The sequence below is a fragment of the Molothrus aeneus genome, chromosome 26 (assembly GCF_037042795.1).
Source record: "Molothrus aeneus isolate 106 chromosome 26, BPBGC_Maene_1.0, whole genome shotgun sequence".
In the NCBI taxonomy this organism is placed as follows: Eukaryota; Metazoa; Chordata; class Aves; order Passeriformes; family Icteridae; genus Molothrus; species Molothrus aeneus.
Window position 1 is genome coordinate 4,568,957 of NC_089671.1, and position 27,071 is coordinate 4,596,027.

General features: G+C 45.7%; 1 protein-coding gene across 5 annotated transcripts in view; it reads right to left on the reverse strand.

Annotated features, from left to right (window-relative positions):
- The window catches only part of RAB11FIP4 (RAB11 family interacting protein 4), a 121,367-nt gene that overhangs the window by 26,026 nt on the left and 68,270 nt on the right, over nucleotides 1–27,071 (reverse strand). The window contains exon 1 of one of the 5 annotated variants that reach the window (XM_066566079.1): nucleotides 25,356–25,432. The exons of 3 other annotated variants lie outside the window; for them this stretch is intronic. The gene's annotated coding sequence lies outside the window, so the exon portion shown is untranslated. Of the gene's footprint in view, nucleotides 1–6,067; nucleotides 6,167–25,355; nucleotides 25,433–27,071 lie in introns of those variants that run through there. One more of the 5 variants, XM_066566078.1, reaches the window with a different exon arrangement.

A 27,071-nucleotide genomic window follows, 5' to 3' on the forward strand; every position in this document is an offset into this window, starting at 1 on the left:
GTGGGGAGGTGCTGATCTGCCCTTTGATCTGACGGGAACAGGAGAGACGAGGAAGAAGCAGAAGAGGAAAATGTAGGAGCGCTAAGTGAGACCACCCATGTGCCTCCGTGTCCATGACGTGAGTGACTCTCCCCCACGGCTGGCTCCCTCCTGCCCACATCTGGCTCTCGCCCACCTCCTTCTCTCTCTCTCTCACCCAGTTTGCTGTGCCTGTGCACAGGGGAGGGCAGGCTGCTCACAGGTAGGCTGATGGGGGAGGGAGGAAGTCACAGAAACCACTTCCATCTCAGGCTGCAGCACATGGAAGAACACCCAGCCTCCTCGTATAACTGGGAATATAAAATCTCTCCAAGTTCAAGATCAGCATGCAGAGCACTAATATTCTACTAAGCTGTTCAAATATGAAGTTATTTAGAGCCAAAAGTTAGTTTGGTCAACACAACAGCTTCCTGAGATTGTTTAGTTACTCAAATCTAAAATTTGAAGCTCTGTTTAAGGCAAAGCTTCACACATTGTTGTGAGTATTGGAAGGAACTTCTAGGGGCAAGATTATTCCTAAAATCCAGATCTTGGATTGAGTGCTGGACAGCATCCTGGAAAGGCAGTGAAGAGACCCCAGAGAGAGGGCAAGCCCGTGCTGCAGTGCACTGCCAGTCTCCCTCCCTCTGCAGGATAACATCTGTCTCTCGTACAATTGTGCAATTCAAGGACAACAGGTTCTGACTGGAAGACCAAGCTTCAGCTTCTGGGCTGTTCCTGCTGAACCACCCGAGGAGAGGGCACAGAGGTTCTGAAAGGCTGCTCTGTGCTCTGGCTGGGAAGTTCTAAGTGACATCGTGCCTCTTCCAAGGCAGAGGAGAAAGGCCATGTGCAGCCAGGAGAAGGAGTCAGGAGTGTTTACACTCTGCTGTCACTTTAATTGGCCATAATGGAGATGCCAGACTTCATCATATGCAGGGTCCAGATCCAAGCACTCCTTTTCACAGGTCATTGTTTATGCTCTGGAAGTTTAGCATTAAAAGGCTTTAGCAGACTGCTAATTTGATCCTCTAAAGAAAGTAAAAAAGTAAAAAGCTCTTCCTTTTACTTTGAAGTTGTGTCCCATCACTCCCTGGGCTGCTCCCCACTACTGGACTATCATGCACTCATCAGCCATCAATGGAGGGTCATCAAAGCAAGGAAAATCCCTTTGCCGATGAAAAAAACATCCTAATTTGCAGTGTTAGGAAGAAGACTGCATTACCCTCAGCATGGACGGGGCCAGCACATAAACCAGAGTTCAGATTTAAACCCACCACATCGTTTGGCACTTTGTTCCAGCATTGCTTAAGGTACTTGTACCTCTGAACTGCAAGACAGTTTCCTTTTTCTTTCACATATCTAGAAAAAGTGGTGTGAAGTGGCAACAAGCTGACACACCACAAACATGACACAGGAAACTTCCAAGTTTCCACTGCCCACTCCAGTAAGAGCAGAAACGAGATCTAACTACTTGAAAAGTCTCTGGTAACATTTCTAGAGTGAAATGCTTGTGACTGTGCAAGCTGCCAGAGCTCCTCAGAGTGGTAATACAGCTCTTCCCACAGAGTGAACTGCTGGGACAGCCCACAGCAGGTACCCCCTGCCACCCCCTCCTCCTGGACAGGGCACCCTGCTCAGGCAGCTGTATGTAAAATGAGCTGTGGGAAACTCAGCATCACCTTCGTGCTGTGTGTGGGAGTGCTGCAGACATTGGTTTATAAAAGCTGGTATACAACTTAAAAAAAAACCAACAAAACTCATATTTGCCTAAAAAGATCTGCAGAGCAGATAATACATGTGACATAATGAACCCTCTTGAGAAGCCTTTGCCTTGAGATGAGACAATCTCATTCTATTTTTAAAGTCAGAACAGCAGTATCAGGGAGGGAGGACAGAAAATGTCAAACTCTCAGCAGGGTTTGCTGCCTGGGTCTGTGGCTCAGCCCCCGCTGAACCTGCCAGCAGGGCATGAGGGCAGCTCTGGCACACTGGGGGCAGCAGCATTCACCATTCCTTTGGCAGCAACACTTGGTGGCAAAACTGTGCCCTGGGTTGTGTCCTGGGTGCCCTGGCCAGATGTCACAGCGTTCCTCACACAGCAAACACAGAGCTGCAGCTCATGGTCAAAGGCACCCCAAAGACTCCCCAGTACAGACCAGTCTTAAGACCAAGGGTCACAGGAATGGTCAGATTGTGTTACTTTGAAGCAATGGTACCAGCGAACACCTCTGCTGACAAAGAGCTGGAGACTGCTTTCAAAAAAATGTCCTTATGCCTGAGGCACAGTTCAGCACTCACTTCTCAGCTCAGACCCCTAATTATCCAGCTCCAAGTTACAAGATGCTCTTTGCCAGTGGTGGCTGCTCGGGGGACAGCTGAGCTCACACCCAACATGTTTTCCTTAACCAGCCTCAAGGTCAGCCGGCGGGGCCTCAATAAATAACAAAACCCTTGCATCACACTTGCCCGTGGGTGCTGCAGGCACATCGGGAAAGAGCTCCCTGAGCTGAGTGCTGCCCCAGCCCCTGGGTGAGGAGGAGGAGGAGGAGGAGGAGGAGGAGGAGGAGGAGGAGGAGGAGGAGCAGGCACCTCCTGGCACCTCCACAGCACCATTAGGTACAAACAGCGTGAAGAACAGGAAGAAGCTGTCCCAGGCAGGAACAGTTCTGCCTGTGTCTAAGCTAATTATTCACAGAAACACTGGTCAAACTCCCTTCCACCAAGGAATTTGGAAACTATAATTTTTGCATTTATTTTCTATACTACTGCAAGTCTGGTCTCCAGACTTGGAGCAAACACAAGGAAATAAAGCCATTTAAAGAAAAACAAAGAAAAAAAAAAGATTTTTGTCTCACAACTCATACTTCTGTCTTGCCACCCACCCGGGTTAGATTACATTGCAGTCTCCAGCAGGGAGGGATGCTTGGGAAATGGGAGCAATTTCAGACCCCAAGAAGTAGAGAAACATCTCGACTTTCTCCACCACAGTAAGAAGTCCAGCCATGCCTGATGAGGAGTAGTTTATGTTGGCAAGCAGAGGGAAAGCATTAAGGATGTGGCTTTGCTGTAGTTTATACAGAAACACTTCCCAGAGCTCATTGGTCACTCTGAATGTAGACAAGCCTAAAAGGTAATTTACTTCATGTTTAAGAAATACTGAAGTAGCTCTGAAGAGCTCCTCATTAGGAGAAGAAAGGAGCTGCAGGACCTTGGCTGCTCTTCAGCTGGTGGCTGGGCAAACCACAGGTTAAGGCATTTCTGCTGCAGGAATAACTGGAATTGCAGCCTTTACCCAGCAAAGATTGCAACTGCTGAATTTAAAAAAAAATATTAGTCTCCCCATCTATTTATAAGACATTTTATTTATTTTTAAACAAAGTCTCTCGCATACCTGCTCTTTTTTTTCAGTGAAAAAGTCCTTGTTTTCCAGGGTTTTTTCCCCTTTTTTTCAGTTTCTACAGTGAAGTTAAAGCACTTAATTGCAGAAGGGCTCCACGCACATCATCGAGCTTCACACAGGACAAACACAAACTAAGAACCCACTGATCATAGACCCTGGCTTGGTCAATAAGCTATTTTTTTTTTTTTATTTACACAGTCAATACACATAGGCAGGAGATACCTTTGAACCTGCACAGACAAAGCAGATAGGAACTAAGAAGAAATCCTTTATAAGATTAGGCTGCAAACTGAAAACACAGTTCAAAGCAGAGTCATATGCAGAGACCCCCTACTACTAACCAGCAGTATTCAGTATTAGCTGCAACACAGTGCCCAAAGCACTGTTCTGTGCTGTCAGGAAGCACTTACAGAGCCCGTCCTGTGTTTGGTGCAGCAATCAACCTAAATGACTAAAGAAAGTACAAAAGGAGTGACATTATTATGCTGCATTTCAGAATTTTAAGGGTCAGCTACATAAACATGGTGAGCATTTGAAGATATTAATATTTGGATAATGGTTAATTCAGAAACAACCTATGATTAGTTTAATAACCTAGTTATTAAATATTTAATAAATTCATACACTATTAAAATTAATAAACTACTAATAGTTTTATAAATTTATAAAATTAATAAACTATTAAATAGTTTTCCTTAAAGTGTTCCACTAAAACACTACTCTAAAGAAAAAGTTAAGATCAAGCTATGCTCGACAAATGTAACAGTACTGGTTAATCAATAACTGGAGCAAAGCAATTCCATTATCCCTGCTATTCTGGCATGGGAAGTGTTTTGTTTTGCACATGGCAAAGATTCCCCAACTACCCTGGTGGTAAGAGCCCTCTCAAGACAACCACAGCTGAGAAACATCTGCACATCAGGTGGCTTCTGGGAGATTTGCGGCTGTGTGCAGTAATTCTTCAAATAACAAACTTAAAAGAAATCCATTACAAATGGTTTTAAAACTGCTTGGACGCTGCCACATCTTGTGTTGGGTACGGCTCACACTCCTCTCAGTTTGGGCAAACAAACAGCCAATAGAAATTCCACCCTCCTTCTGTGCCCAGTTGTAAGAACAATATTCCACACTACTGGTGGAATACTACTTGGTGGTGACACCAAGTCATTCCCCACCTCCCCCAAAAACCAGAGGGATCACAGGCAGAAAAATAACTTCTGTTGGGAAAGGGCAATCCAGTCCCATCACTGGAGCAATCCCCCCATTCACATGTCATCTGAATGGAATAAAACTATTTTCAACAGAAGTAGTTATGATAACATAGCAAAAGGGATCAAGATAATCACAAATTATACTGGCATATAGGTAATAATATAATACACTGGATACAGGTACCATTGAGTTTACATTTAGGGAGTATATTCTGAACCCATTTCAGAAGTTTTCTCCCATCTGTGCCTCCTCCTTACCCACAGTAGATAAATCAGCCAAATACCATGAGAATAAATAATTCTCTATGCCCCCAAAGCCACCAACCTTAAAAATCTGCCACAAACAATGAAAATACTGCTACTACCAAAGCAGCAACATTAAAATTCCACCTCAAAATCAGCACAGCACACAGCAATGAGGGCGCCTGCCTGCCCTGGGATCTCTAACCACACGTCACTTCTGCCTAACAGAAAAGCACAATTGCCCTTCTCCATTTCAGGGACACGACGAACTCCAGGCCAGGAACTGCTCACATCTACAAGATCTCTGCTGTGAGCTGCTTTCAAATGCTGCCAAACGCACCTCGCACAGGCCCATCGGGGGCAGAACCACCTCACCCACCGCACCAGGGCAGGGCTGGTCCCACACCAGGGCTACAGGCAGCATCTGTAGTTCCAGCACAGGCTGTCGTGACAGCCACACACCAACCACAAATCATATTTTTCTGCCTATGTCACTAGCATCCCAGAGCCAGCAAATGCATTCAGAACCACATTTGGGTATTAAAAACATTCAACAATAAGTAATGGCAATCCAAACACATTGCCAGCGCCACAGAAAATAATTACAGAGCAAGCCCCCTGCTTGCATTCATCCTTAAAAAGTACTCGGTTTTCCTCCTCTTCCCCTTTTAAAGGTTTAAATCCCAGGTATTTGGGCACCTCCAGGTTACAGAGCTGAGAGCTGTAAGAGGCTCAGCTATGCAGGAAGACATCTGCTTCTTCCCCTACATCCCCATTTCACCCCACACAGCTGCTGACAGACAGACGTTTTTAGATTTTCCCGTGTAACAACATCCCCAGGACCCGCTCACTTCCATAGCGAGCCCAACCTTCTAGCACACACAACTCCGGAGCGAAAATCCCCTCCTTCAGCAAACAAGAAAAAACCCCAGCAGGTTTCGCTCCACCTGCAATTTCATGCATTTCACGAGAACGCCGATACCGCACCAAAACCCCCAGCGATGCTTTTCCCCCTCGCTTCTGGATCCCCAGCGGAGCAGAGCGGCGGCCTCATGGATCCCCCTTCCCTCACGGATCCCCCTCTCCTCACGCCGCAGCCCCGGCGCGGGTTCCCCGTAGGGGAAAGCGAGAGCCCGCGCCGGAGCTGCGGCGTGGAAAACCCCCAGAATCCCGGCGCAAACTTCCTCCTCACCCCGCAGGAGCCACCGGCCGCTTCCCGCCTTCTCCTCCTCCTCCTCCTCCTGCCGGGCTGCCCGTACCTGGCTCGGCGCCGGGAGGTCGCTGCCGTCCCCACGCCCCGTCCCCGCCCGCAGAGAGGGCGGGCGGCACTGGAGCCTCCCCGCCCCGCCGTTGCCGGGCGACGCGGAGGGGCCGGGCCGGGCCTCGGGGACCCGAGAGCCGCCACCGCCACCGCCGCGGGTCTGGCCGTGGGCGGATGGACAGCGGCGGGAAGGGCCCCGCAGCACGGGCTGTGTGCGGCTCCGTGTTGTGCTCCGCTGGGTGTGAGTGACGCGCGCCCGACCCCGCTCCTGGGTTTAGTCGTAGTCACTCGGTTTTGCTCAAAAATAATGCGGTATTGCTCAAAATTATCTGTAATTAAAATTATGCGCAATTGCTGGTGAGAGGGGAAGATGCGGAGGGTTCCTGAGGAATGAAATGTGGCTTAAAACCCGATTAAAACCCGATTAATTCTCTCTATATTATATAATGATATATTATATAACTTTGTATAACATATATAATAAAAATTGATGTAATTATATGTTTATTATTTATATATTTACATATTTATATGTAATTTATATGGGTTTATATAATTATATGTGTGTGTAAATGGCACAGGTTGCCCAGAGAAGCTGTGGATGCCCCATCCACAAGTGTTCAAGGCCAGGTTGACAGGGCCTCCCCACCCCAGGGTTATTGACAATCTTCCTGCAGGTGGTGAGTGTGCAGGAACACATCTGAGATGGAACAGAAGAATTTTTAGAGACTGATTTTGGATATCTGATACTTCATAAGTGAAAGGATTGCAGTAGCAGGCGCTGAGGGCTGTCAGGTCCCCAGGCAGGGACAATCTCTGGGGACATCAGGGTTCCCAGGGGACAGCCTCACCTGCCCGGTTACCCCCATTCCTACAACAGAGTCACAACTGAACACGCGTACGTACGTACGGCCTCCCTGCGATGGTGACAGCCTAAAGCACCCTCAGTGTGCTCAAAGCAAAACAGATCCTGTTAGGAAGTGATGTCTGTTTTGTCCTTGATTTTAATCCCATTAGTTACAAGATAATGAGAAGCAAAACAAAAAGACTGAGAACAGTCACACTGACTTTGTTATTTTATATTCACTTTACTTCTTGGAAGTTGTGTAACTTCCTTTTTTGCAACACCTCGTAAGAGCTGTTTACTGTGCTGTATGTGCTAATAAAGGAAAAGGAAAGGAAGAAAGGAAGAAAGGAGGAAAGAAAAAGAAAATCTGTTTCCATGGCTCTGCAGCATTAGACTACAAGGCAGAAAGGGGAATACAAAAAAAAAACATTTTTCCATAAAATTTCTATCTGGGAGCCAAACCCTGCCCTTATTGACTGTCACAGTTGTCACTGCTGTGTCACACATGGAAGGAAACACCATCCTGCAGATTCAGCCAGCAAACAAACACCTCCCTTCCAACTGTAATGGCACTGAAAATCTCGGAAAAGGAAAGAATCCCCAGCCATTACTCTGCCATTTGACCTGGCCATATTCCAAAGCCTGTCTTTAATGTCACCTCCAGGTATTTCTGAAGGGGCAAAGCTCTTTGGGGTGTACTTCTGAAACAGTGTTCACACATGGAATTACAAAGATGCTGGAAATGTAAATCACTGAAAGATCACTTAAGTACTTTATACTTCTAAAATATTTTGGACTTTATTGTGTCCAAAGACAAGGCACTTTCCAGAGAGGCCCAAACGTTACTTGAAGCAAGGGATAAGGAAATTCTCAGAAAACAGAGCAGAGCAGGCAGACACAGACCCATTTACCAGTGTAACATCTCATGGCCCATGTATTCCCTGAACCTACCCTCATTTTCATCACAGCCAGTGAGTCCTAAGTGTAAACACTGCTGTTCAAAAGGAAAAGAAGAGAAAGAAATTAATCAGCCCAAATTCTTATAAATATGCAATGCTTAAAGCAATTCACCGAACTTCACCCTTTTTGCAGTTCATTGAAAGAAAATGAAAAGAATTCCATCTCTGCTGAGCACAGAAGTTTTGGAAGGGTGGGGGATGCCTGAGGTTTAGTGTAACAAAGTGTAACAGCAAGAGATGAAAGCCAAGTGCAGCTTCAGCCAGCACAGACTGCCGTCCCCACGCGTGCAAGGAGGTCACTGGGACTCGCAGGGACTCGGGGCAGGTCCCTGCACATGGGGACCCTGCAGACCCTGGGCTCCCTGAGGTGGCAGTGGGACCCCAGACCCTTCCTGTTCGAGGGCTCTCCCGGGAAGCTGAGAAGCTGATCATGAACAGTGCAACAGGAATCAAAAACTCTCCCCAACATCCTCCTATTCATGGATCTAAATGAATGGCAAAGCAATTTCTACAAGACAGATTCAGGGACAGACAACTTCACTGCTTTTTAAATAGGACACTTCTAAAATCTGCTTTTCCTTTCAGTATTTAATTTGAGAGAGACAGTTGTATGTCAGGGGCTCACTGCAGAATAAACAACAATCACACATGAAATAATTACCTGCATGGTACATTTTGTAATTGTTTCCTGAAAGATGCAAGTCAGAAGTGTTAGTATTGTTACACAGATCAGGCACTACTATGCACATTATGAAACCTGACAATTACAGAACCATTACCCAACACAGATCTACTTTCAACAGCTTGTGATGAGAAAAACATAAAATAAGCATTAAACAGATAAAGCAGCAATAATTAAAATGAATATTGTAATAGAAATGTTAAGAACATATGCACAACTGCGTGGTACACCTGCTGAACACCCTACTCAGTTTGCTACCCAGGGCTTTGATATTTATTACACAGTAATAATTGAGAAGGCACAAATCTCTCATTGATAGATGCATTTCTCATAAAAGTCCTGGACAATGTATGGACCTTAGACAATCACTCCTCATTAAGGAGCGACTGTATAAAATCTTTATTAAGTAATAACCCTAGCTATGATACAGGTTTATTTCTCACTTCATTAAAGCTAAGCCTGATTAAGTAGAGATTTTTATAAGCTGCCTTTGATCTCCATTGAGACAAACCCCTTATTTTTACACATTTCATGGTAAAGTGATAATTTTCTGTTTAATTTGATTTAAGATTTGTTTCCTACAAAGGGAAAAGCAGAGCACGCTGTCATGGCTGAGGTTGGGCAGGTGACCATCACTGGCTTCTCTTGAAGGAATGAGGATTAATTTTGGGAGTGCCACAGGCCTTTAAGTGCTTCATGCCTAAGAGCAGCAGGGGTGCAGAGGAAGGGTGTCTGCGTGTCTGCTGGGACAGCAGCTTCCGCTTGGTGCAGCTGCAGCTCAACTGAGTCAGCGCCACGGAAGGAGAGCTCATGTGATGCATTTCTCCCATTTGAGACTGGAATCTATTCTCCTGTCATGATTTCAGGCAGCTGAGGAATTTGTGCAGGTTAGTGACTGCTCAGATGACCAGAGACACTGAAATACACTCCAGGATTTGTGTGTGGTTGCACGAGCAGGCTCTGCACACTGAGACCCTCCTGAGCACAGTATTTGTGACCCCATCAGCAGCAGACTTGCTGCCTTTCAGAGGAAAGCCCTTCAATGCCTACACTCATCCATAACTGCTGCACTCAGGGCATCCCTTCACACTCAGGTTCCCCCTTAATTCATCTGGTTTTTTCCTAAGTCCCACCCTCCATATGCCACTTGTATTAAGCAAAGTACCTGTGCTGAGTCCTGTCCAGGGTTTGAGCATGGTGACAAGTAGCTGTCAACGGAGAGTAAATTTTATCCTCATTACCACAGGAAAGAAAAGAGATTGGCAAAAGGATGCTTGGCTCTGTGAGATCCCACAGATCTCCCAAACCAACACTATACATCCTGAAAAAGGTGCTTGCAGAAGCAGGCCAGATAAAATCTGAGGAAAATATTCATTATTTGGGTGATTAGAAGAAGATTGCTGAATAGATAACTGAGATATATTCACTGAGAGCCTAAATCAAAATCACTGCTGTCCCCTTCCCTTTGCAGGAGGTGAGGCACGGCAGGGAGCTGGAATGAGATGATCTTTAAGGTCCCTTCCACCCCAAACCATTCTATGATTCTATGATTTCCAGTAGCACCCAGAGTGCCGGGTGAAACCAGGGGCTCCTGGCCAGGAAACACCGAGCAGGGCACATCACTGAAAGGGTTGATGGCAGGGAAACCTGCTGATCTGGTACAAAGCACTGCAGTTTCTCTGGAGCAGTTCTGAACAAAGGCTGGCACCTCCTCTGCTGTTCCAGAGGCAGAATCCTTCCTCTGCATCTCACTAAGGCATCGCTCACAGGCGAGTCACCCTAATGACAAGAAACTGGAGCTGAAATGTGAAGAACAGAGACTAATTAATAATGAAGGTAATGAGATCACCAGAATATATATACACCAAACCTGCATCTTAATTATCTCATGAAAACTGGCAACTCCAATCATGTTTCAAAAGCCTTTAATCATGCTCTCTCTGAAGAATATTGGTGGCTATTTTACAGAGACTTACATAAAAATACCTTTTGTGTAGGTTTTTCCCCTACAATAAGAGCTAGCCAAGTTACTACTGTGTGTAACTGCTCTGCTCCAAAATGAGATATCTCAGACTTGTAATTACAGCTGGTCTGACCTTCATCTCATCTACTCTCATCTTATTTTGGAGTGCTTCCTTTGAAGGAAATGCAGTAAGACTGGCATGAGTTACTGCAGTATTATTACGAATCCCTTTTATTATGACAGAACAAACCAAAAACAATCCCTAATTAAGGCAGTTTCTGCCAAAACAGAGGGAGCGTACAGTCCCTGCCCCAAAGACCTTGCAATCACAACAAAGGCAAAGACATTTGAGGTAGGGAAAAGAGGACAGAATGAACTTGCTCCCAACTACAACTTGTTCTCATGATTTAAGGGGAAGTCAGGAGGAGGCTGAGATAGGATGAACACAGGACAAGTGCAGAGCATGGGAGCTGAAGACTGCAGAGGAGGCAGAAACAGGCTGCATTTACAGCTGGCAGAGCCTTTCCAGAACTTTCTGCAGTTTCTTCCCTGCCCTCCCCATCCCTTCATCCCTGAACAGGGTAAGGAGGTCAACTCCAAACTACAGCTGCAGGGGAACACTGCTCTGGGTGCAGCAGGCATAGCTCAACCCCTGGTCCCACTCGCAAAAAACAAAACCCCAAGTGCCTGCAGAGAGGCTTATTTTAGTAATTAAGGAGGCAGCAATTGAAACTCTGCACCACAGGGGTCTGCTCTCCCCATGACCCCCAGAGCAGAGAGCTTGCTCGTGTCCTGCCCCCAGGAAGAGCCAGGCACATCAAACAGCTCTGGCTGAGCACAGGGCTCGTCTCTGTGCAAGGTGAGAGCACCAAAGGCGGGACAGGCTGAGGGCCACCAGCACCCATTCCTTGGGCCTGTAATGAACTTGGGCCCGACTCTGGGACATGCAATTACAGCATGAAGACATTTCAGGAGACTCACCCACTGCTCTCTCCAGAGATGAGCTACTTGTAACCTCTCTGCCATCAGTAGTTTATATACTTTGGCTGCTTAATGAGGCGTTTGGAGGGATTTTCTGTGTTCCTCTCCAAAACCCCTCATGAGGGACAAGTAGTCAAGAGCTGTGAGTGCAAAGGCCAGATGATGGCACAGGATATACATCCCCCTCATCAGTGCAACTGTACCATTAGGTTTTTCATGTCAAGCTCTGAAGGCATCTCAGAATTGTAGCTGTGAATCCATGATTAAAGGACCTTTGTCAAAAGCATTACAAAAATATGCCAGACACAAAATCTATTCTATTTAACCTTTGTCAAAATGATCAGTAATAAAAAAATAAAACAAAACAGGCTACATCAGCAAATTCAAGTGAAAAATATGTAGCTTGTCCTTTAGAAATGAGCTGGGAGGACTCTGGAAGGCTTGGACACATTCACTTTGCTGACAAGAGCATAGAAGGGAAAGGGAAGTGTGAGCATTCCTCAGCCACCCCAGAGCTTAAACCAAAGTGGAGGCAAGCAGCTCCATATTGTACCAGAAAGATGGAATCACATTTACTTACCTCTCTCCACTGTGGCTGTAGGGAGAGGAGGCTTCAGTGCTTTTTTCCTAGCCAAACAAGCAACTGGCCAGGGCTCAGGTGAGCCTGGGGCTGCAGATGGAGCAGGGGATTCTGACAGCCCTTCTGACACATGAATCTGCTGGATTATGCTTTGCATGATCTGTAGAAGACAGGCTGCTGCCAGAAAGAACCTTTTTGGAAGTTTCAGTTCTGAGCATGTTCTCATGACATGTTTTTAAGCTTTTAGTCCCTTCTCTGTGTAACACAACTGGTTAGCAGAGGAAAGGAAAAGAAAAAGAATCAGTTGGCCAGGATAAGACTAATTCATGCTCACCAGGGGCTAGTATTTCTCTCATGGCACACAGCAAGGCTGCAGAACAGAACATCCAAAAGCAAGAACAAACCTGCACTGAGTTCATGGGTGCATCTTCACTTTGGTCCTATTGCTCCTTTGCATCACCACATCTCTTTAATCACACAGTTACACACTACTTCCCACTGGTCTGGAAGTGTTCAGGACCCTGGCTGGCTGGTGCTTGGCTTATCAGCAACTATTCAATATCTGCTTTAGTCTCTTGATCAAAGTGCAGCTTCATGTCTTATTTATGGCTACTACTAACAGCCTGCTCTGCAGACAGAACTATTTATTTCCCCCCTAAGCTTTTCTGTGGTGTTCATCACTCTGACATCTGAGTGCTCTGCAACGATTAATTTATCTTCATAAAGTCTCTTCAAAATGAGAGAAGATGGTATTCCCATTTTACAGATCAGGAGCTGCTGCACAGACAGATTGAGGTCAAACATTTCCATTCATGATAGGTCCTAGTATGAAATGTCTCAGATCTAAATTTTTTTAGATACCTTCAAATATAATGCCAAAAAAATGAAAACAAACAAGGTTTGAGTGTTCAAATAAAACTCTGGCTTCTTAGAAAGTCAGGTACAAGAACAGGAGAGGATTAGGGACTGTAAATGTTGGTTACCAGGAAGAAGGATGAAAACTTTCTGACCACCAGTCACAGGAACACTAAAAACCAGTTCAGACAACCCATGTGAATGTAAAATGCGTTATGAGCCTTTGACGAAGCAGCAGAGTATACTTAAAAAAATAAACACATAGGGATGTCCTCAGCAGCTTAGAACACAGGACCAGATCCTGAGAGCACAGTTTAAGATAGGAGGAATTGCAGGTTCTCTCCACTTCTTGGCCCATTGAGCATGGAAAAACCAGAAAGCTTTGTAGTGTAGAAGACCACCCTGGGAAGGAAAGGTTTTGTTTTATCACTGTGTAAAAGCATCTGTGGATCAAATGTGCCAGTATCACTTTACAGCATGAAAATGCCGCCCAGGGGACTCTCAAGACTCATCTTTTTAAATGCTGATACCTCTTTGTCAGTTTTAATAAAAGACAGCTACAAAAACAAAGTGGGCCATGTGGTCTCAATGAAGCAGAGACTGTGGCAATCAATAACAGAAACAATCTGCACTTACTCTCTGGGAGAATTTGCTTTTAGCAGCAACATTTCTATAATAAGACATCATTCAAGAGCTCCCTTCAATTTTTCTTGGGACAATGAGCCCACTGTGCCCAAAGCACATCTGTGCTTATGGAAATTTGCAAACCAGGACAGTGTTTAGACTGATAACTTGACCATGTACCATATGATGATAGATCACAGCTTGCAGGATGTTTGATCCTTCCTTTTCTGCCCTCAAATGGACAGTTTTCTATCTCAAAAGAAAACTTCTCTGTCAAAATGTTGACTTTTAATGCAACATAGGCGTTAGTTTCTGCTTCACCTCATGATCTCTTTCACAGAAGGCCTCACAAGTGCTCACAGGTCTGCCCAATACAAGCTCCTGTCTCCAGCCCTGTTTTTTAGCAGATGAATAAGGTTAGGAAAGACAACAAAACCTGGGGAGAAGAGGGACATGGAAGTTAAAAGAAAATGTTTTTCATTTGCTATGCCTGAAAGACACCAAACTGTGCCACAGGAAATGCTTTTTAGTTGAGAATCCTGATACATCGCAGGCCCCAGACTGTGTCGGATTTAGATAATCTAAATTACATTGCAGATCAAAGTTTTATTTGTTTGGAAAATTGCATCTGAGACCATTAATCTTTTCTGTCTTATCAATCCAGCACTGTCTTCATGTAGCACATACCTAGTAATGGGACTCCTGAAGCAGCTGGTCAACTATCCCAGTGCCACCAGTACACCAGTGTCACCAGGGAAAAAACACTCATGGGCACGAGGTGGCCTTGGCTCAGCCCCTGGCACTGACAGCTGTGGCCTCTCCATCCAGGCTGAGTGGAGAGTTGTTTGTCAGAGGGATGAGAAGGTTGCAAAGTGCAGGAGCTGAACTGTTTGCTGTGTTTGGCCATTTCCACCAGGTCATGGTGTGGCTCTGCCTGGGCTCTGCTGTCTCACAGGGACCTGTGACTCCTGCAGGGCCCTCCCTGCCAGCTGAGCTTCATCTTCCTGTCACCTGTGGGCACGTGGTGACAGCAGTGTCACAGCCCCCAGCCCCTGCAGTCCTGGGGTCTCCATGGATACAAGAGAGACGGGAACTGCGCTGGTTCTGTGGCTCTGCACTTCAGTGACATTGTGGCACTCGGCTGCTGCACCCCTTTTCTTTCACTTTTGGCTCTTTGCTTCACCAAATAAGGAACCAGATGTTTCCAGTTCCCTCTGATGGAGAGACACTGCCACAGTGTGAGCAGGGAGCTGGACTGTCAGGCTAAACCTGTTTCAGTAAGTAATGCTCATAAAATCATTTCAGTCTGAGCTGCAACTGCAGCAAATTCATACATGCCTGGTTCAGGATTACTTTTGTGTTTAGGATCTTGGATCATGCAGAATGTCTGGAATGGGCTCAATCGCCAGTTCCATCCACAAACAGAATTCTCATTCTTGGATATGGCTAAAAAATAGCAACCACTAAAATATTAACATGCAGATGGAAAACCCCCACTACTTCCTATAAGTATTGCCTACAAAGCATTTCAGAGGCATGGTTGGATATTACCAAGGGAAGTCCAATCTCAGTAAGAAACATACAGATTCTGATTTAAAAGTTACACAGGGACAGTCTTATCATCTGGAACATGAATTCTAGCCTTAACAATTCAGTACAGACATCAAAATGATCCAATTTCCAACCTGGGCCATCCCTAGCACATTCCTTTACCTTTGTGATTTGTGGATCCTATTTACCACCCATCTCCATTCACACTGAAATCCAGCAAGCCAGGTACTTCCATGGGCTCTGCACTGCAGCAAGACACAGGAAGTCAATTTTCTGTGGCACCAGAGAATGGCAACTCAATGCTTTCCATGACATCTCATTTTGGTGGATTTTAATCTTGTCCCTGAGAGACAAGAGCTGTTGTGGCCACTGCTGGTTTGAGGCTCTTTTTTGCAACTCATGGATATATAATAGGCAGAAGTTCAGTGGGGAGAGAGAAAGGAAACAAGATTTTTGCATGGTGAAAGTGGTGCTTTGGCAAAAGCTTCCACAACTCCAGTGAGACAAAAACACAGAATAAAAGAGAAAAGTTAAATTTGTATCAAATCTTGCAACCAGAAGAACACCCTCTTCCTCCACGCCACCCTTGCCCAGCCAGATCCAGTCAGATCACTCAGTATTTTGCTCTGGTCTGAGCCAAGACCCAGATTTGAGGCTCTCAGGGGCACAGCCCTGTACAGAGATAAGCCAGCTGTGTAAAAACATGGAGTTAAGTCAACAGAGCTCAATGAGCATTGAGAGAGTGAGCAGCAGAGGGGATTTACCTAGAAATGGAACATCTGTGAACCACCAGTTGTTTATAGGGACTAATGGACTTGCCTTGCTCCCCAGGTATTTTTACTTCAAAGGTACATAATAATGCTTAGAAAACTCTGCCTTGATACTACAGCAAACAGTCCTACAATGACTTTGACAAACTAACACCTAATGCAGATGAGAAAGCAACAAGGATTTTTCTTGTACAGTCACTCCATGTTCTGCCCTTTGCTCTGGCCCAGCCAGCTGGAGCCTCTCAGGGCACAAAAACCCCCAAGATCCCAGACCATAAGACATAAAAACATTTCTGTGCACTGATTGCCTCCTCACAATAACCTCATTATCACAGCTGTCAGTCACCAGGACAAACCAGTCACTAGCATGGGAACCACTGATAAGGGATGCTCACCCTGAAATGCACTTGCTGCCTGGAACAACACAAGGGATGGCAGCTTTAGCACCACACGAGGCTCCTCCAGGCCAACGTTGCAGGAGGTGTCCCCCTGCAAGGCACTGGAGGGGTCACATGAAGAGATTCCCTCTGGCTCAGTGTGGAACTGTTCAGCCCCTTCATTTCCACACTGAGCCAGCACTCACATGGAGATAATTGTTTATATCTTCTAGATTTATATCCCACAACGGTGATGTCCTGTATCAGGCTGGAAAATGTAAGGGCCTTTTTTCTTACAGATTTCCCAGCACGTAAATCTTGTATCCATGTGCTATCCTGTCTTAAGTGGCTACCCAAAACCACCATCACTAATCATTCACCTGGTGCATGATCTTTATTTTATCCAAGTCCTTGATGTACTGATAAGGGGTGGCTACAGTCCTGACCATGCCAACATAAGGCTGGATCACTCATATCCAGTTCTGACCTCAATACTCCTCAGCCACTGCTCAATACAGTGGTGCTATAGTGAGAATTTGATCATGATTTATAAACCTGAGTAAGTAAAACATTTTTATCAAATTTCAGAAAAATGCTGTTAACATTTTAAAGTCAGCAAAAAATCTTTCCCAAGGCAGGAATTTTCAAAAACTTACCCTGAACATACATTGCCTGAGCCAGACACTTTAACAGATGGACTCAGAAAGCTTTTTTAATATTGGCTATTAATAAGTGCAAATGTTCACAATGACAAATGCAATGTATTTTTAGTCTGTACTGGGACAGGAGCCTGGTCTTCATCAGCACTTTTTGTCAAACTTTCCTCTTTCACACAAACCCCACCTGTAAGCCTGAATATACAGCACACAATCATGAGCTCTTTCCAGCCTCACCTCCCTGTTTCACAGTAAGGTCTGTAAACACTCACACTGCTCTGACTGCCTGCCAGGTGTGCCTGTGCTTCCTTCTTGTCTTATTTCTCTCCCAGCACTCAAGAATGTTCTTATAACTGGGATTGCTCAGTGACTGTAGCTTAGTTAACCTGGAATTATCCAGTGTAAATCAACTCAGCATCAGGCTTTGCAGCTGAAATGAATGGATTAACTCATGATACAGTTAAGTAAGAGGAACAGGCTCTGTACTATAAACATCACAAATGCAAATGTCTTTCATAAAGTCGTTTTGTTGTTATTTGTCAGAGTATAAACTGAGCAGCAGTGAGGAGGGAAGGGGTGGCTGTGAGCCATCTGTCCTCAGCAGCACATGTACAGAGTCCCAGTCACCTTCTGCCCTTGTTGTGTCTTTAATTCCCAGCTCAATACCTGGGGCACAGCTACACCAACACCTCCAAAATCCAGCACCATGAACTGCCCTTGCCACGCTGTGAAGCCTGGCTGCAAGCAATGCAAATATTTTGAGTTGGATTCCTGTGGCCTTTTCCCTGGGTGACACACACAGTCTTAATGGTTCCCAAAAGAACACTGTGGTAACCATAAACTGATAAGTTTGACAAATGCCAGCTGACGTAAAATGGACCCATTGTGTGTGTTTAACTGGAAGCAGTCAGAAACTCTCATCTCGAGTTTGTGGTTTCTTCTGGGATCATTGCAATAGTTTCTACATGTCACAAGTTAATTCCAATAGAGAGTCATTTTTAGATAGAGAGCACCAGAAAGAACATGAGGAAACCTGGGGTTATTGCAGAGGGAGCCTGCACAGGTGGCTCAATGCTGCTCACCTGCAATGCTGCTGTTTTGTGAACAAACAGCTGCACTCATTTCCCCAGATGGCCCAGGAGAAGCTTTTCTCACTCACTGGCCTTTTGGAGGTGATGTTGTGTGCTGCAGGGCAGACATGGAACAAGGAAGAAAGTTCCAGGCAACACAGCTGGGATACCACCAGAGTAATTTCCTAACACCTGCATGAAAAGAAAGAGTGGTTGCTGCCATTTCACTGCAATCTGACAGAGACAGGCTGTGCCTTTAAAGGTGGTCAGACACCTACTTCCCACCCTTTAATTGCTTCTCTTCCATATTTGTGTGATAAAAGCTCAAAGAAATACAGGCTTTGCTGAACAGCAGAATACAGCCTAGATGGTCTCCAGCCCTAAAACTATTCTCAAGTGACTTCTCCAAGCTCAGACAAGAAAAGTGATAAAGTCAGGACTTAGATGCTTCTTTCCCCATTCTTGCAATGCCACCCCCAGGACTCAGTGCAGTGCCCTGCTAGGATGGATACTGCACAGGACTGGAACTACCCTCATCCTGGAAACATTTTCCTGAAATATTTGGCTCCACTCCTTCCCTCCTCCCTGAGTAATGGGCAAGGGTGGGGCGAGAATATTTCACAATTAATTTTCTGCTGTGGAAGAGAGGATGCATTTCCTTCTTCATCTCTGCTTTTGTTCACTGGTGCTCAGACAAATGGCTGAGCCCTGGGCAGCAACCTGGAGCAACAGCAGTGCTCTGGCTCCCCAGCAGTCTGGACACAGCTGTTTGTGAGGCTGCCTCACTGGATCAATTGTCTCTCCTTCCCAAGTCATGCTGCCATTTTATCATTAAATCACTATTAATATCAAAACTGGAAGTCTCCCCAAGCCCTGAATGAAGTCCATCGCAGAGTTCTCCAGCTGAAACCAATATTCCAGCTGCTGCTCCTGGGAAAAGCAATGTGTTTTTTTGACATCCAACTATGCTAAAAGAAGCTGGCCACCAGATAAAGGCAGCCCACAATGACTCAGTGAGCACCAGCACTTTTGCCCAAGCCTGGTCTGAAAGCCACTGACATCAGTAGCAAACCTTTATTTCAACAGAGATACATTTGGCATTAGCCCTCAAAACCCTCATTCAGGGTCCCAGCTACACTTCATGAACATCTCTGCTGCTTTCATCTCCCTGTTAGGTGCTGTTGTGCCCTGCCTGGGGACAATGTTGATCCCCTGAGTGCCTCTAGGCAGGCCAAGGCTTCCCAGGGCCAGGACACAATATGGAAATTTCTGGTGCCCTTCATCCACCAAGCTTAAAAGGGGACAAGACAGGAAGTGTGTCCTACCAGACTGCTCTGCTCCTATACCTTCCCAAATGCTGCCAGCCCCTCCTTGCCAGGAAAAAGTTCTATCTTCCAGGCTCACAGAGAATAAATTCTGCATTTTGGCACTTTCATGCACTTGTAGGTAGCAACTGATACGAAGTAAATGCTTCAGATACATGGCTGAGTGGCAGCTCTGCCAGGAGTTTGCATTTGTACCTGTCCTGCAGACACAACTGCTCTGCCTGCAAACAGCATGGATGCTGCAGGTGTGGTTTAAAGCTTCATGCAAGTCTTGGGGGAAAAGTGCCCTTCACCCCAGAGATAAACCTGCCCTCCTTCTCTTCCACCCCCTTTGCAGAGCTGGCTCTGAACAGATCCAGATCCATCTTCCAGGTCTTTTCACTTCTCCCATGTTTTAATTGCTTCTGTTTTACATCTGGGTGACCAAAGCTCAAGAGAAACAAGTTCAAAGGCTTTCTCAAATCACAGTACAACAGTAGGTGGTCACCCCTATGGCAATCACACATCTTAAAACCAGGAAAAAAGAAAATGAAGGAAATAATTGCAGTGTCTGCACAGGCCCCATGCTGTCAGTTATCCCTGATGGGGAGTGTCTGCTCCCTGTTTCCTTCCTGCTGGCTCAGCCCCAGGCAGGCAGAGGCAGCACTGACAGCCCAGGGATGGATCAGCACCATCAGTAACTCCTACCTGGTGTCCAGAGTGACTGAATATTGCCTTCAGCTGCCTGAATACAGACATTTAATGCCACTTCAAAACCTCAAAGTATTCAAGGCATTCACATGGATGTGACACAGCCTCTCCAGGAGCCCACACCACAAAGGGTAGGCAGAGGCACCCAGGAGAGAGGGTGAGAAGAGCCACAGCCTCCATGGGGCCTGGCTCCTCATCTCATGTGTTGAGCTGTGAACACCAATTCACTACCCAGCTGCAGTTTGCTGGGCTTCTTAGGCTGCCTGTGTGGCTGGAGCTAAAGATACCCCAGGCAGAGCCATCAGCCTTTCTATCACCTGAGCAGCCCTGAGCTGTGTGAGCCTTCCTTCCCTCAATCCCTTCTGCAAAGTGCAAACGCCCACACTCAGAGGAATGCACAAGACCCAGGGGATTGTCCTTTGAGGCTGCAGACACTGCAGGGACTCACCTGGGAACACCCCAAAGGCTACACAGGCTCCTCTCAGGACAGTTATTGGATTACTGCTTCAATGCTTTGTGCTTTAGGCTCTGCCAGACGGCTTTAATCAGCTGGTAATGTGACACTTCCTTCTATAAAGACCTGAGACCTACTTCCCTGGCAGCATGCCTTTTCCTCCAGGAGGTCAGTCTGCATCCCTGATTTCTCAGGTGTTGCAACAGACAGATGAAGGAGAAAAATAAAATTATCAAGGCAGTTGTAATTTCGATGTAAACCTGACAGGACATCCTGCTCAAAAAGGATATCTCAAGGAGCTCTTGAGGCTGGCTCATTTCAGCTTCAGACAGCAGGAGAGACTCAGCTCAAAACTCTTGACTTACTCCAAACTCCCACTGGGTTTAAGTGCTTGACGTGATTAAGGAATGAGAAGTGAATCTCAAAAGAAATCAGAGGTGACACAACAAACCATGGATACAAATTTGAGCAGAAGTGCACTGCCAAAGAGATGTTATCTACTAGTCCAGAAAGTTTACTGAATAACCTACCTTATGAGATTTCTGGAGACAGGAGTGGAGCTCAGACCTGGTGCTCAGATCCTAACTGCCCCAAATCTGCCCTCTAGTTCTTACTTCCTTTACTTTATATGTAGTTTTCTTGTCCAACTCCCATCTTTCATCACTCTCCACTCTTTTGCTAAGCCACATTTAGCAAGCAATGTCAAAAAATATCACAGGAAAAAAAGCCAGCCAAGGTGGTGCCTCTACAGCCATATGTGATCTTCACTTTGAAAAGTGTTACAAAACATCCTGAGTGAAACACTTAGGACTCAGGCTAAAAACTTGGACACCCCCATCTCACCTGGATGCACGGGTACCTTGCTTGGAGAAGGAGTTGGAAGCACTCCTGCCCCTCTTTTCACCCAGCAGACAACAGGATGAAAATTTCTGGACAGTCTCTTAGGCCACATGTGACCAGGCAAAGCCAGTCTTGTTACTGCTAGCATGCAAACTTTGTTGTCACTGCTTGCTATAAAAAAGCTTTAGTTGGGCATGAATGAAAGCCAATGACTAAAACATTGTATGAAATTGATTTAATAAGGTTCAATGATTGAAACAGGAAAGATTTTCCTTGACAAATTGTTACAGGCCAGATTCAGCCTTCTGTGACCAGCTCTGCTGTCAGCCTAATTGAAATTTGTGCAGTAAAGGGGCAACAGCCTTTGCTCTCAATTAACTCAGAAGAAAAGTAGAAATCTTTTCAATCCTTCTAAGTTATCAGCCCTTCTTTCATCTGTTTGGGTTGTTGGTTTTTGGTTGTTTTTTTTTTTTTTCCCCTGAGTATTAATACAGCTATTAAGAATATTTGGGGATACCATAATTCACAACCATAATTTAGGACCATTAAAAAAAAGCTTTAAAATCTAGGATTAGAGAACAGGAGAAAAATGGTATTTTGTTTTGAGGAAGGAGGTAGCAATTTGCTACAAATACCACTTATAAGGGCTGCATCTGGTCACAGCTCATTCTGTCCCAGACTTCTGGCTGCAGATTGATTTGGATGTATCGAGTGTTTCCTAGATTTTGGTTACAGATATAAAAAATCCAATTCTGCCACTCTTGATTATACTGACCAGCACATCCTTTGGAATTACTCCTTAAGGCTTAACTGAACTTTGTTTGTGGGGAAAAGTAACATCTCATGGTAAATGAGTCCTTGAATCTGGATACGAGAAAATTTGGGGCCAGCCCCACCTTGGATTAGGTCTGTTTCACACGAGCTAAAGGCCACACTCCCAGGAATGTCTCGACATGCTGCTGACCCCTGCTTGCCCTGAAAGCAGCAACGCGTGTGTTGTTACCCTGATGGGGATCCTGACATCTTGAGCAAGCAGGAGGCATTATCTGGGCTCCAGGGAGGAGCAGCCACCGAAGCTGCAGGCAACTTTCTGTGAGAATCTCCTTCTCAGGAAAATATCCTTATTAATAAAACAGTAGGGAATGCGGAAAAGCAGACTGATCTCAGAGTAAAATGTTTCTTGGGGAGTTCCCTGAGGAGTCAGTAGCAGCTTGTTATGGAACTAACAAGGCTTTTACTGCTGCAGCCATGTGAATGAGAAATATTTCAGCGTTAGGAGCAGCTAATAGAGGCACAAAGCAGGAAAGCTGGGCAAGCAGAACCAGTGCCTTGAATAACAAAACTCACAGCTACTGGAAAACCTCCTGAAAGCTTCTGAGTATGAAACAATCCATGACCTAATTAGGTGGCACTGTTGCTGAAAAATAGAGGAAGGAACAGAAAGAAAGCAGAGGGAAGATTAAAGTGAGAGAGACAGAGAGTCCTTAATACTCAGGAGATGAGTCCAAGCTGGAGCTGACCAAGCCTGATGCTTTATTTAACACACACAAACACTCCATGAGGGAGGAGGGAGGCAGAGATGAAAGAGACTTGCTCCTCGCTCATGGAAAGTCTCCTCACATTTTACACACTGAGATGAATGAGGGAAACAGACAGGAAACACAACAATATGTTGGGATCTGGAATTAACTAATATCCATGCTGGTTTCTGCTACGAAAAGACCACATTTTTCTCCAAAGGGAAAAAATGGGTTAGGTATCCCTAAGCAGCCTTGTAGGGAACAAGTATTACAGTGAACTGGGCCACAACATGATAAGGATGTGATCTATTCTGCATCTTTCCCACAATAATTCCCCATCAGCCATGGCAGAAGCACAGTTCAGAGGCAAACTGGCACCTCTGAGCCAGACAGAGCACAGCTCATGTGCACAGGTTACTTGGGTGACACAGAGGAGTTCTCTGCAGGAACAGGCTCAGCCAAAGCTACACTAAACCCTTGAGGCCATCACATGAGGCTGCAGGGGAGTAATCAGAAATATCCATATGGATACTGCTGTGGAGTGCTCGGCCTTTTCCAAGGCAAGAGGAAACCCCAAACCATCTAATCAACAGCAGACTACACCCAAGGAGACTACACACCACCCCAAGCACCAAGGGAGCACAGGACACACTTCTCACTCAGCAGGGCTGTCAGATTCTTTCTGAAGAAATGATAGGCCAGACTGTTAATTAGGGTGCACAGTCCCAGTGCTGATTTCAGTGAGCTCTGCTGATTTAAATGGCAAGGTTCTGGTATCTCCCATGTGCTACTAGAAGTGGAGAAGAGCGGGGCCAGCCAAATCCTTGTCACCTCTCAGCCCAAGAGCTCCCTGGCTCTGTTGCAGCTGGCTTCCCACAGACACTGCTGTGAGCAGCTCTGGGCCAAGGAGAGCTGATGAGGTGCAGCAGCCTCATCTGGCTGCCAGTCAAGTATGACAGCCTGCATTTGAACTACACACTCATTCCAACAGGGAACCAAAGCTACAGGGATTTGGCCTGAGCATCAGATGTGTGAAGTCTTTGAACTAAGTTCCTTTAAACTCAGTCCTCCCCAAAGAAAGCATTTGTACAACTGCCTGATCAAAAAGCATCGATAAATCGAGTCATGACTCCCCTTCCTCTCACTGCAGTGTTCACTATTCCCAAAGGATCAGGTCTGAGTCCTTCACTCACTGCACTCTGTGACTGATCTGCTTCATCTCCACACCAGGAGCTGCTGCAAAGTGCTGCTGTTTTGGGGTGGGTGGCACAGAGGGTCCCTGTCCCTGGCTGAAGGACAAGCAGACACACCCAGCTCCTGGCAGCAGCCTGAGTTACCACCCAGCACTGATGGGAGCTGTGCTCCTCATGATCCAGCTTTAGGCAGCTGAGCTGTGAGAGAACTGCCTATGAGGAGCTGTGCCACTGCCCTGGCCTTTCCCCAGAGCAGTACAGGTACCACTGCAGGGAGCTGGGCCAGCCCAGCCCTGTGCTGTGCTGTGAGTGCCACAGCTCTACCCTACATGTACCTCATAGGAACGAGCAACCTCACAGGATGTGCCACTGTCTGTGCACAGCTGTGCCCCAAAATGCTTCAACCAGGAGTGCAGACATCCCTGAGCCACTGCTGTTTGCATCACAGGCACAGGGAGAGGTTGCCATGAGCACCAGCAGCAGTCATGCCCACCCACGCCAGTGCAGCCCACGCAGGGACATCACATGCCAGGGAGAAAGGCTCTGTGTGGGCTCACTCAGTGCTCAGGGAGAGCAGCTCCTTCCCTGAGGCCACACTGAGCCTGTGACAGAGGCCAGAGATGGATGCAGACACCCCTATCCTAAACCAGCCATACAACCACAATCATATCCTCTCCTCTGATTTGGGATAAATCTCCAGGTTTTCTACAATCAGTTCATACTCCACTAAAAGCAAACACAGACATTTCAGAAAGCAGAAAAGCTTGGTGAGAATGAAACCTCACAATACATTCCAGTTCTGCCTAAGAAAATAGACACCTTAGAAACCAGGGAACAGCTCAGCTCAGTCTTTCTCTTCCAGCCTCTTCATCACAGTCTCTGCCTCCAGTGCCCAAGGATGGGAATGGCTCCTGTGCACTGCAGGGCTCCTGTTGCATCAGCCGTGCAGGGGGAGATGAGCAGAGCCCGGGGCTGTCCCTGCTCTGCTGTAGGTACCACTGCGCACACAATGCCACGGGCTCACCCTGAAAACAACAGGCTGACAAAGGGGGAAGGGTCAGGCTCTGCTTTCCCACTCTCTAAGGTTTTCTAAGACCCGGCTCCTTCAGTCCCACAGCACTCAGTGAATGACTGGTTAAAGCAGTTCCACACTAACTGAAAGGAGGCTGCTGTATATTTTAACTGCGGGTTTTAGCCTGATTTTTATCCCTGAACTACAGCACGCTTAACAAAGATGACTTCAGAGGGAAAAAACCATCCCTTAATTTAAAATTGTACTTACTGAGAGTGCCTGTGAAAGTCTCTACGGGAAGTGCAGTGTCTCTGAAGCCCGTCTCGGCAGCAGCAAAGTTTCTCTCCCGCCTTGCACACGCGGGATGTGAAGGCAGAGCCGGGACACGCTCTGTGCTGAGCTGTGCTGCTGCGGGCTCTCCTGTGTATCGTTGCCAAGGCTCCCGGGGCAGACTCCAAAGCTCCCAGATTGGCCCTGGCCGAGGCATTCCTAATCAAATGCTCCTTTCAGCGCGGCCACGGGCATCACACAGGGCTGGGAACAGCAGCGTTTGCTTTAACTCAGGTAAAGATAAACTTCCATTAAGCGCTCTCGTCAGTTTGAAATATGGCTTATTAGCGAAACATTTTCTATCTGGAATTGTAACATGTTAAAAACGATGTTACTTTTTTTTTGAAATAAATAAACTTTCTGCCTCACCCCCCTGCTTTGAGCTGCTCCAAGATCTCGGAAACAATGTCAGGATTGAAGTCTGCCCCCAGGTTTGATGCTAAAATCTGCAGTTGAATCAGCTATTTCTGAACAACTGTAAAAATCTGCTATGCCAAAATGTCATGATCTGCAGGTAAATGATTCTTGATGGAAACATGGAATTCATAAAATCAACTGCTGCAGAAACACAGAATTAAACTTTTGCATTATGGCAACAGGTCCTGGACACTCGGCTCTTGTGGTGCCAAGGTTTTTCTCAAAGATATCACAGTCCAAAATACAAGATGTGTGAAGTTTCAGAGAGCAAGAAATAGTCAGATAAGAGGAAGACAGAAGTCTCAAGTGCAGCAGAAACCAAACTTGTCTATCTGAAGAAAATATGACCTCTCTGCTACCTCTCAAATCAGTATTACAGGTGGTCTGTAATACCCAGAGTATTACAGGAGTATTTTGGGCTCTCATCCTTTTGAATTTGTTGTCCCTTCATAATGTGTTAATTGTGTTAATGGCTATTCCGTGCTTAGTGGTGGCTAAGATGGAAAAGGTTCACAGAGCTCATGGAAGCCTGTGCAAAACCAGAAGAGGTGAACAGACATTTAAAAATCTAATTTTCCAGTGTTACAGCTGATCCTAAATGCACTCCAGCTTCCTTGTTCAACATTAATATGTGTTTCTACTGGTGAGTCAACTACAATAAGAATGTTTACATTATGGAAGTCAGATCAAAGCATTTTATAATTATCAGTATGACTGATCTGACATGTTTTTTTCTTTTTTTCCCTATTGCTCACAAACAGGCCTGAAAATTACTTCTTGAGTTAGGGTAGGCAACATTTTTCAGTATCTTTCAAATTTTAATGGTATAGAAAACACACTTCCTGCCCTTTTCTATAATTTAATCATAAACTAGACCAACATCTATAATTCAGATTTCTGCAACAATGGAAATTTTTGAATGGTGAATTTTGCTGACAGGGGTTGCTCAAAGTGGAAAATATCAAATATTCCCAATATTTAAGTTTTCAGGGAGGATATACTTTAATCCTCTTCTTTCTTCCTACAGTTACCATTATGGGTGTGTAAGTAACTTAAAATGAACTCCTTGTACAAGACCACGTGTAGTATGGTTGGATCAAACCGGTTGAATGTCCCCTCCCAGAAGGCCTCAGTTCCTGACTTCAAATAATAGGGTTGAAAAGGAGAGTGGTCAAGAAAGTACCACGGGAAGGTAACTCTGGTTTTGCATCTGAGTTTTTACACTTCACTGTACGCCCA